Genomic DNA, 11,246 nt, shown 5'->3' on the forward strand with positions numbered 1-11,246 from the left:
AGGTTCACAGGTCCTAATGTGCATTTTTAAAAATCCATGAAACTCTGAAAACTAAAGACTTTTAAAGTAAACGTGGCACCTAAACTCCTTTGGTGGCAACTGTACTTCCTTTTGGCTCTTTATGGTCTTTATCTTATTTAGTGTGACTACTCAATTCTGCTGCAGAACTTTTAGTTTGTTTAATTGCCATATATTGTCCCACATCCCACACATGTGGCCTCATAAACGATATGCAGTATACATGCTTTGTTGTTCTAAAAATCAACACTGCTTGAACTCTCAGCAACTTCTGGTTTCAGAACAAAGCAGATTTATCACAAACCTGACATAAACTTTATGGGGGGTGCAATTAGCATGGAAAAGTATCTAGCTCTGGAGTCAGAACACCTGAGTTCAAATCCTGACTCTGCTACTTGTCCACTCGGAGACGTAGCTTATTTGTAACCCTCTGCCTCCGTTTATTCCTCTACAAAATGAAAAATAGAAACTAGTTCGTAAGTTTCTTATAAAAGCCAACATAGAGCCAGGCACAGTGGAACATACTTGTGATCTCAGCTACTCAGGAGACTGAGGAAAGAGAATCATAAGTTCCAGGATAATCAAGGCAATTTAACAAGACAGTCTCCAAATAAAAAATTGAAAGGGCTGGAGAAGTAGCTCCATAGTAGAATGCCTCAGGTGTGATCCCCAGTACAGGGACAAGTAGGAGGGGGAGCTAAAGTGGATTATGCAATAGCAACTAATGAGTAAACATTCAACAAACCTTAACAATTGCTGTATTATTATTAAAATATCAGTTTTCTCTAAGTTCAAGGAAGCCAATAATATTTCAGCAAGGATTCAGTCAGGGAAAAAGAAATTGCTGAAGGTATTACCAGCAGAAAGATATTCAGTACAGGGAATCGGGTGTATAAAGTCTTTAGAAGGTGTGGCTGGTCAGCGGTTGAAAGGGGACTACAGCCCTCTCAGTGGTGGCTCCGGTGTCAGGAAGCCGCTACACTCAGAGATCAGAAGTTGCAATAAGGGATGTTAATCACTGCCCTCATCACAGCTGTCCTGCAGCTTGGCAGCTGGTGACTTCCAGGGCCACTCTAGATTCACTGCACAAACCTGTGTCTGTCCAACTCTACTTACCAGCCATTGCTGCTACAGGAAAAACAGCATCTTCCTTGCGCCTTCCAGATCCATGAGTGCATCTCCCTGGTACCACCTGTATTTTATTAGAATTGTGCTGCCCAGGGGCACCAAGACACTGTGATACAGTTACCAACACAAATAGTCACTGAATAATAATGAACATTGGTACAGACCCTAGATAAAAGATCAGTGAGGTAGGCAGGGCCTGCAGTTCACAGAAAGTTGGTAATGTGTCCAGAGTTGCATGGGTAACAAGAGGCTCAGGGCTTCATCTTCCAAACCTGGACTGTGTTTCTATGCCAGTGCATACTACTGTGAGATCCACTATTCCACCACATCCTTATTCTATGTATATTATCATTTATTTATGGTTTTTCTTTATGTTGACTTACATTCCTATGTAGGTGAAATTAAAGAGGAAATTTACTTTGCTATCCAAAGCATAATGCAAATCGCAAAAGCAGAACACAGGTGTCCTGTAACAGAAAGGGGGGATAAAAATAAAAATGAACCCATTGAAAATGAAATGATATTAAAACCATTTAACAAAGGCTTTGCGCTTAACGCCTACTCTTTTTACTGAGAAGGGAGATTACCATATGTTAGAGATGTTGCTTATACCAATGGCAAACATTCAAACACTAGACCAAGACCCTCTCGCTGATACAGTCCCCAGGACTAAAAGGAAACTACAATCTCTGGAAAATCAAACTTCTCACCCTGTGAGGCAACATGATTAAAGCCTTGCCCATGTTCCCCAGTATCACCAAAACACATGCAGTACGTATGTGACACTGCTTTCTGCCTTTTAAATTTTGAAAGCTTAGCTAAGAACTAGAGTATCTGGTAAGTGGATTTAGAAAACCACTAGGTAGCTAAGCATTGAATATATGTCAATATGTCTGCTCCTTCTGACTCATGCATGTAAAGTTTCACTGCTGTCATTGAGGTGAAATTCACATAACATGAAATTGACTATTTTCAAGTGGACAATTCAGTAGCATTTAGTACAAACCACTCCTCTACCTCATTCCAAAACATTTTCATCACCTTGCAGGAAAACTTCATACTGATTAAGCAGTCACTCATTCCGCATTCCCAGCCCAGCCCCTGGCAATCACTAAACTGTCTCTATGGATTTACCTTGAATATTGCATATAAATGGAGTTACATCCTATGAAATCTTTTGTGTTTGTCACATGTTACCAAGCATAATGTTTCTAAGGTATATACACATTATAGAATATATCTGGGTGTCATTCCTTTTTCTGGTTAAATCATATTCCATTGTATTTATATAGCACAACTTACTTATCCATTTATGTGTTGAGCATTTGTGTGTCTCCACTCTTGGGCTGTGTGCACAGAAAGTACTATTGTGGGCTGGGGATTTGCTCAGTGGTTCCGCTGCCTGCCTCACAAGGGTCCTGAGTTCAATCCCTGGTACCAAAAAAAAAAAAAGAGCAAGTACTACTGTGAACATATATGTACATGTACCTGCCTATTTTTAAGTTATTTCAGGTATATACTTAGGAGTGAAATTACTGGGTCATATGATAATTTTAAGTTTAACTTTCTAAGAAAGCGCCAACCTGTTTCCACAGTGGCTGAATCATTTTACATTCCCAACAATGGTGCACAAAGATTCCAGTTTCCCCACAACTCTGGTAAACATTTGTTCCTTTCTGTTTTTATGTATGTCCATCCTTGTAAATACAAAGTAGTCTCCGGGGGTTTTGGTTTGCATTTCAGTAGTAACTAATAATGTTAATCATCTTTCTATGTGCATTTTGGCCGTTTGTAAATCCTCTTTGAAAAAAAATCGACTCAAATCTTTTCTTTGCTCATTTTTTAATTGGGTTGTTCAAATTCTTTATTGAATTGTGAAAGTTCTTTATAGAGTCTGACTCTTATCATATATATTATTTGTAAATATTTTCACCCATTCTGTGGAGAAATACTTTATTGATAATATCCCTTGATATACAAAAATATTCAAGTTTGATAAAGTCTAATTTATCTTTTTTTCCCTTTGTTCTTATGCTGTTACTGTCAGGTCGTATACTGCCAGATCCAAGGTCATGAATATTTAGCCCTATGTTTTCTTCTAAGAGCTTTATATTTTAGCTCTTACATTTATATAAGATTTTTAGACTGCACTATAAAATTGCCAAGAAAGCACCTCTGACCCAGATTAACTCTAACCACTGCAATCTACCTATCCTTGAAGACTAATGTGATTCTTTAATGAGTTTAACCAAAACTATAGACAAATCATTATAATAGATCCTACAGCAATTTATAAATACATTTGCACTTATTCATATCATGTATTATTTCTAGGTACTAGCAGGAAGTTTACAGAAAGTGCCACAAGAAGATGCTGAGGATAGAAAATGAACTGCCAGTTTATGAGAAGAGGGGCAGGATCTTTGCAAATAATAATAAAATACCCTCAAGCTGGCCTGAATAATAGAGAATTTGTTGGTGGACATCACTGAAAGCTAACGGAGGATGAGTTCTGTCAGATTCCGATACTGCTGAACACCAAACTTGTTTCTTTGTTTCCCACTGCTGGCTCCCTCCACCCATGATGGCTGCCAACAGTTTCCAGGGCTACATGCTTCCTGTCTCTTCAGAGAAGGGGTAAATTCCAGCAAATGTTTGTTTGTCTCTATGAACTGAATCAACATCTATGGCCTGAAAGTAGGTTTACGTTAATTGTTCTACGCCTCATTTAGAGCCAGTAATGGTGTTGACCTTCCCTCCTGCAAGAGAAGTGGTTCTCAGATGGAAAATTGGGAAAGTGACAAAACAAAGGGAGAACCATGATAATGTTAACCAGGGCAATCTCAGAAATCTTCTGTTTGTTTGTTTGTTTTGGTTTTTTTGAGACAGGGTCTCACTATGTAGTTGAGACTGACCTGGAACTCACTATGTAGCCCAGGCTGGTCTCGAACTCACGGTGATCCTCCTGCCTCAGCCTCCCGAGTGCTGGGATTACAGGAGCAGATGGCATGAAGTAGTCCAGTGGTGACGAGCCTATGGCACGTGTGCTGCCACTGGCTGCTTTTTTAATCACTGAAAGCTCTAAGAGGTTCCCCATCACTGGTCCTGGTCAGATGGAATCAAATAGCAGAAGAATGCAAAGGTCTATTTTATAAAAATAGGGAGTAATCATCTGTGTTACCTAGATCCCTGGTGTCAAGTGAAAAATTAACGTTTCTATGAGGGAACTTGGGAGCACATCTCGCCTGACTAAGGAGTTTAGACTTAATTCTTACTTTAAGGTTTCCTCCTTTCTTTTCTCCCACCTTTTCTCTGTGATGCTGAACAAGCTACTCTCAGGTACACAAGTGACAGGACTTGAGTGGAATATCTACAGACAACTTTTGTTAGCTGTCACTCCCTTCTTTCCTATGTAACCTGAGTTCAGAAGAATTTTAAATTAGAACAGTTCTCTCCCCCAACCCAGAAAATGTAGCCTTGAATTGGTTGAATAATTAAATTTAAGTTATTTAACTCCCAATTTAAGCTGCCAATAAAAAGGAAGGAGTTAAAGTTTAGGCAGGATTTCTAGAAACCAATGAGGGGTGAGGGGACTTGCTTATTTCAACTAAAGTTTATCAAGGCTCTAGAGGTGCCAAAACTGTCCTACGCACTGTAGTATCAGTCATAAGCAAGCACACGGTTCCTGCTTTGACAGAATAGATTACTTGTGTTAATGTGTACACTCGAGTTCAATAGATCTAGGCAGGCCCCTCATGCCACATTTTGTTGAGCACCCTGATAGTACTAATGCAGGAGATATGATAACCAGTAATTCAGTAATCAATTTCACTCCAAACAACGACAGTAGTAGTTATTGTTATCCTGTCTGGCTACAAACGCTCCAAAAGAAGACCAAGAAACTCCCCAAATCCATGATGAGGAAGTTCACATGTACACACGCAAAAAGAAATACAAATGATCCACAAACTTCTGTTCAGATTCAGCAGTCATGAATAAGTCTAGACTGAGACCACTAGTATGTCCTTACTCACCTATCCTACTGTCAAAGATTTCTGAAATCAGGTAACAATTGTGCCTGTAGATAACGACATATGGTGCCCTGAAAAATCTGTTAAGAAGGTAGATCTGACATCAGAAGTTTTGGCCACACTGAAATTCCAAAAATAAGTAAGTAAAATAAAACAAAGGCCATTAGTTATTCTTAACAAAAAGTCAGTTAACAGAGTATGTCGAAAATGTGATGGTACAGACACGGCCATGTGTTGTGGGCACAAGTTCAGATTGGTAGAGCTGAACTGAAGGGAATTTTATCACTATGCATTAGATTTTAGAATGTAAGTGATTGGACTCAATAGTTTAATCTCTAGAAGTATTTCTGAAAGACGTAATACAGAAAAAAGTGCAATAATCCATGTGTAAGCCTGTTTGTAGCTTTGTTTGCAACATACGTAATTGGAAGCAACCTGTTAAAAAGAATCGGTTAGAGTAATCTGTCTAATAAGATGTCTCTCCATTAAAAATTTTGCCTGTGCTGGGGCTGGAGGTGTAGTTCAGGGATAGAGCATGAGGTTCTCATGCATGAAGTCCTGTGTTTAATGCCTAGCTCAAAAAAAAAAGGTTAATGTTTATTAACAGTGGAAATACTCTTTTAACTTACTTTAAAAAACTGTGTCTGTGTAATATCTATGTATAATCTTATTTTTTTAATAAAATATGTGCGTAATTCACAGATTAAAGTGGGAAGGAAATCATTAAAAATTTAAGAGTGATAATTTCTGAATATTACTGGAAGTTTTATTGTCTTTACACTTTTTTATATTTTATGAATGATTTGAAAAGTTCTTATAGTAAGCATGCATTGCATTTATTTATTTACTTATTATTTATTTATTTTGTAGTACTGGGTATTGAACTCAGGGCCTTTCCATTGTACTATACCCCTAGCCCTTTTTAAAACTTTTATTTTGAGACAGGACCTCTCTAAGTTGCCCAGGCTGGGCTTGAATTTGAGATCAACTTGTCTCAGCCTCCCTGACTGTTGGGATTATAAGTACGCAGCACCACACCAAGCTAAGTATGATTACATTTTAAATGCTACTTCCCATTACATCTCTTCTTGGCAATAAATATGGCAACCTGTGATGCTGGTTTGTATGAGACTTTGTACTGAAGGAACAGGGTACGAGGCAGTTGTACACCGCATCAGGATGGGAGGCTATGGACCTAATGGCAAAGCAGGCTGCACGCAAACACTGAGAGACGTTTTCCCAGGGGATACCATGGACTTAGAGGGGAACTTAAGTAACATCATCTCAGAGCCTAGACAGGGCTTTGCATGTGACACAGAGCGGAGAGGCACTCGACTCAGAGCAGAAAGGAGTTGCGAAGGGCTAAGGGGATTCCACCATCCCAGCCTCTCAAGGTAGAGAACAGAAGGGTCCCTGACACACATCAGCATCGAACCCTCTGGAGCATTCGTAAGAGCAATCACAGTGCAGAGGCCAAGCTGGGTTGCACAAGGCTGAAGAGGAAGGCCCCAAAAGGTGGCCAAGGCCAGTCAGAACGAGAAACGCATCAGGCTTCCCTGCTGATAGAAGCATTCTGTGGCAGGAGAGAGGCTGAAGATGTCGGGAGCTCTTTTCACACCACCCACAGTCCTGATTTGATCTCCTCCCCACCATGGCTTTGATTACTACTTGTACAGAATTCATCAAATGCCATACTTAAGCTATAGTCCAGAAGCAATAAAATGTCTTAAACGAATGAAACCTTTGACTGATCTCCAAGTCACATCATCAACTCATTGTATCTCCCTCAGAAGTGTCTCCAATACTAATTCCACACACACACACACACGCACACATGCACACACACACACACACACGTTCTTCGGCATTAACTCTATCTATTTAACATCTCCACCACCCACCTGGGTGCCCCTGCTAACTACCCGGGCGTCCTCTTCAATGCCTGCCTTTCATCTCTCCCCATACCTAACAAGTCAGCACACATCGGTTCCATCCCCAGATAGCTCTTGAATCTACTCCTCCTCACCCTTCCCACTGCCATTTTTTATTTCATCTCTCATTGTTTTGCTTTTGAACTATTACAAATCTTTCCTCTCTCCCCAGCGCGTTTCTCATTCTGGGATACACTCTTGTGCTTCCCCTTGTGAACAGCAGGATTTTCCCAACATTCAAATCAGACCATGTCATTTACCTGTCCATTTGGGGGCTTCAAAATAAACTCCATGCTACACGCTGAATAGATGACTGACCAACTAAATAAATGAACAGTTAAACATAGATCAAGATGGCCAGTCCTTTCCCAATCCAGGATAATTTGGGGCTAATGATCCTTAGTTATAATAGCCCAATCCCTGTTGATCCCCAGCAAAGACTCAAAGCAGGTATCTCTTGCCCACTAGTCCTCTTCTTGGAACTTTGGGACATGTTACATGTTCATATTTTCACTGTCTGACAAGACACGGCCCAAGAGAACCACTGGTACATATTCTGTCCTTACTGCTACAGTTTTGTAGACTTTACAGAAGACCCATAGCGCCCAAGAAGGTTAAGGAAATTTTTTTAATTAGAAAAAATAAAAAAACAGCTGTAGTAATCACATGTCATCTATTTAACTTTGCTATCTGAGAGACATGAGGATAGATTATGAAATAATTTATTTCCAAATAACAAGAGAAGAAAAACAAAGTACCAAGGGTCAACTAATAAAGTTTTGGGCAAACTGTACAAGAGAAATTTAATTTTCTGCTATGAGAAAGTGGCAGGCTATTCTGACAAGGAAGAATTAATAGCAATCAAAGTAATCAGCTCTCTTCAACAAAGATCCCAATTGGCATTACCATCAACAAGCTGGGAAGACGCCATCCAGATGAAAAGCAGTGGATTTCAGATATATGTGTGACACCAGCACCAAGACATTGCTCAAAGAACCTCAAAGCTACTCTTTTACACAAAAGTTTAAAATCCACCTTTTCCAATGCCATAAAATCTAGAACAAAGAAGCAAATCAGTACAGAAACCCTCTTTTCAATTTTGCTATAGCAAAGGCCTACAATGCAACAAAATGTGGCATGGTTGACATATTTAAAACTTAGTATTATAGAGGCTAATGATACCTCTTTAAATTGTGTTCTTATTTAGGTAATTTACACACTGCCTTTTTATTTTATACAAATAAAATTATTAGTAAGACAACTATGTTAAGGTTAAAAATAACGTCAACATTTATTTTAGCACAGTTGAAGCCTGTGTTTTTAATATTGGAGTTATTCCTACCCTTCCTAAAAAAATCTGAAAAGGTATTTTAATCAAAACACTTGAAATAAGCAGATATTAAATTACAATAAGCAGCTATTAAATAAGCAGATATTTCAAAAATAAGCAGATTTTTACATTTTTAAAACAAGCAGATATTAGATTAAAATTGTGTCTATAGTGTGAGCACACACAAACCATCTCCATCTCTAAGGGAAGATGTTGACTGAGGACAGGGTACTGCCCATTTAAAGTCGCATCCGCCACCTGAGTCTCGTTTCTCCTCTGGGTTTTCTCATTTGTGACAGTCATCAGTGCTGTTCGACAAACATCTCCGATGTTCTGCCTTCTGGATCTACGGTGGGATTGCCTGACGAGTGTCCTGGGGCGGGCGGGGCCAACCTGGCTGTTCTGTTGTGAACAGAACGCAGCATTTGTAACTAGCTTCTGTGCAGGGAGGGCACTGACTCACTGATGTGAGACCCTCCAGTAGCCAGCCACTGCTCCAGCAGCCCTGATTAAAGGACACGGCAGAGCTGAAACCCCCACTGCTCTGTATGACATGCCCTGAAGGGTAATACAAGCCAAGACTAATCTTCTTTCCGTCACTGAGATCATGAGGTTGTGGGTGCAGCAACATCTAGCCTACCCTGACTGATATCATACAAGCGTCACGGTCCTCATTATTAATCTTGGCTAACACTGAGATCACATCACCAACCAAAAGGCTCGGTCAGGTTCCTTTTGAAATAGACACTAAAACTTTAAAAAATGGCACTAATAAATGTAATCAGAGAGACAAGGCAGAGAGCGGAAAGACGGCTCAGAAAATGAGCAGGAGTCAGACCAGCGGCTGCTTCAGGGAGAAGGTAGACAGACAGTGGAGTGTCATCATCTCCCCAGGACTCAGTTTTCTCTAAAATGAAAAGAGAGTTCGATCCCTGGTACAGAAAAAAAGAAAAGAGATGATAAGAATGGACTCTTACATTGGATAAAAGATATCTTTTCCATGAGCCCTTACTTGCTCGCTCTCTTAGCTTCACTTCCCCAGAAAACAGAATCTAAAGCAAACGTTGATGTGTGAGAACTTTATCGGGACTCGTGAGAGAGCGGGACAAGGAGGCAAGTGGGGAAGACAGAACCCGCCAAGCAGGAGGGATAAAGCACGAAGAAGTGGGCCCCCTGGTCACACAGGCCCACAGGACCAACTGGGAAGTCTTCCAAAGGATTTCTCCATCTGGGGGATGGGAGGCGAAAAGTGGAAGGTGCCCGTGTGCTCCTGTCCCACACTGGTGAAAGATCACTGACCGGCACTTCCGTTTCACTTCTGGTTCTGTGTGTGCCCGGGCACAAGGAGGTGCGGCCAGCACCGTGTTCACCCACACAGAAGCCTGAGAGAGGAGCTGAGAGGCCGCGGGACAGCTCCTGCACAAGTTGGTAAGAATCTCACAAAACCGTTCACCTTACCCAGTCTTACTTAGTCTGGAATAACAGACCAGTTAAGCTGTGAAGGTCTGAAGAGGTTCAAAAAGAGAAGAGGTATCTCAAAATAAAATAAAATAAAACAAAACAAAAAACAGGTCCACCACCTATTAAAGCTGCAAGAGTCTTCGTCTGCAAATTTCTCATTCTCCTACCGTGCTTGTTTCCTTTTGTTCCACTTATCACCAGCCAATATGCAATATATTTTACTTAGTTTATTCTATAAACCCCACAAAAACAAGGAGTTTGGGGACGTTAGAGTGTTATCTCCAGCACGTACAGCAATGTCTGGCACAGAGTAAGTCAGTCCTCTCGAAAGATGGTTTTTAACATTTTACTTGATATAACTTCAAACGTAAAGAAAATGGACAGAAAAGAAGTACGAAGAACTAGAGACACTTTAGCCAAATTCACTATAGTTAGAATTTTACCACACCAGCTTTCCCTGTCTCCATCTCTGCTGAACCGTTTTGAGAGTAATCTGTGAACATCACGCTCTCTTCACTTTCAGATACATAAATATATTCCCATGTTTGAACATAACCTTGGAACGATTATTAAATCAAGAAACTTAACATGTAGTTGAACACGCTGTTCACATTTAAATGTTGTCAACTGTCCGAATAATCCCCTTTACTGCAAAATTTTCCCTAACTTGGGATTTAATCTATAATCACACAATGCATTCACTGCTTTCCTCTTTAGTCTTTTTAGCCTGGAATATTTCCTTAGTCTTTCCTTATCTTTTATGACTGATTTTTTTTTGTGTGTGTGGTATGATTCTTTTAATTCTTTTTTTTTCCTTTTTATTGAGTTTATTGGTACAATCTAGGTGTACAATACAATTACATTCATCACTGGGATTCTGTACCTTTACATAATAGGTCTTGATTCTCATTTCTTCCCTTGTCCCTGCCCTCCCTTCACCCCCTCCTCCCCTCCCCATTTACAAACACTTTATTTCCATTTTTTCAGTTTCTCATATTTTTTTCCTCTCCCTTATTACCTTTCCCCCACCCTTCCCACTTTCCCTACACCTTTAGCCCTTTACTTCCTATTTCACTTATTAATTATCTCATTAGGATCCTGTGTACTAATAGTTTTTTACACCAAAGAAACTATTTGGTATTTCAGTTAAAGAAATCTCTGTATGAACATTAAAAATAGGGAATCCTAAAATAAAACTAAAAAGGAAAGTAAAAGAGAAAAGGCAATGATGTAACATTAAAATAATCCTTAATTCTGGAGATGAAAATGGTCCCTGAACATATTTAAATTGCTTCTCGCTCTTATAGTCTTATCTTATTCTTTTTTTCATTATTTAGAGAATACTTT

This window comes from Fukomys damarensis, unplaced genomic scaffold (genome assembly GCF_012274545.1).
Source record: "Fukomys damarensis isolate Sample0158 unplaced genomic scaffold, DMR_v1.0_HiC HiC_scaffold_10, whole genome shotgun sequence".
Taxonomy (NCBI): domain Eukaryota; kingdom Metazoa; phylum Chordata; class Mammalia; order Rodentia; family Bathyergidae; genus Fukomys; species Fukomys damarensis.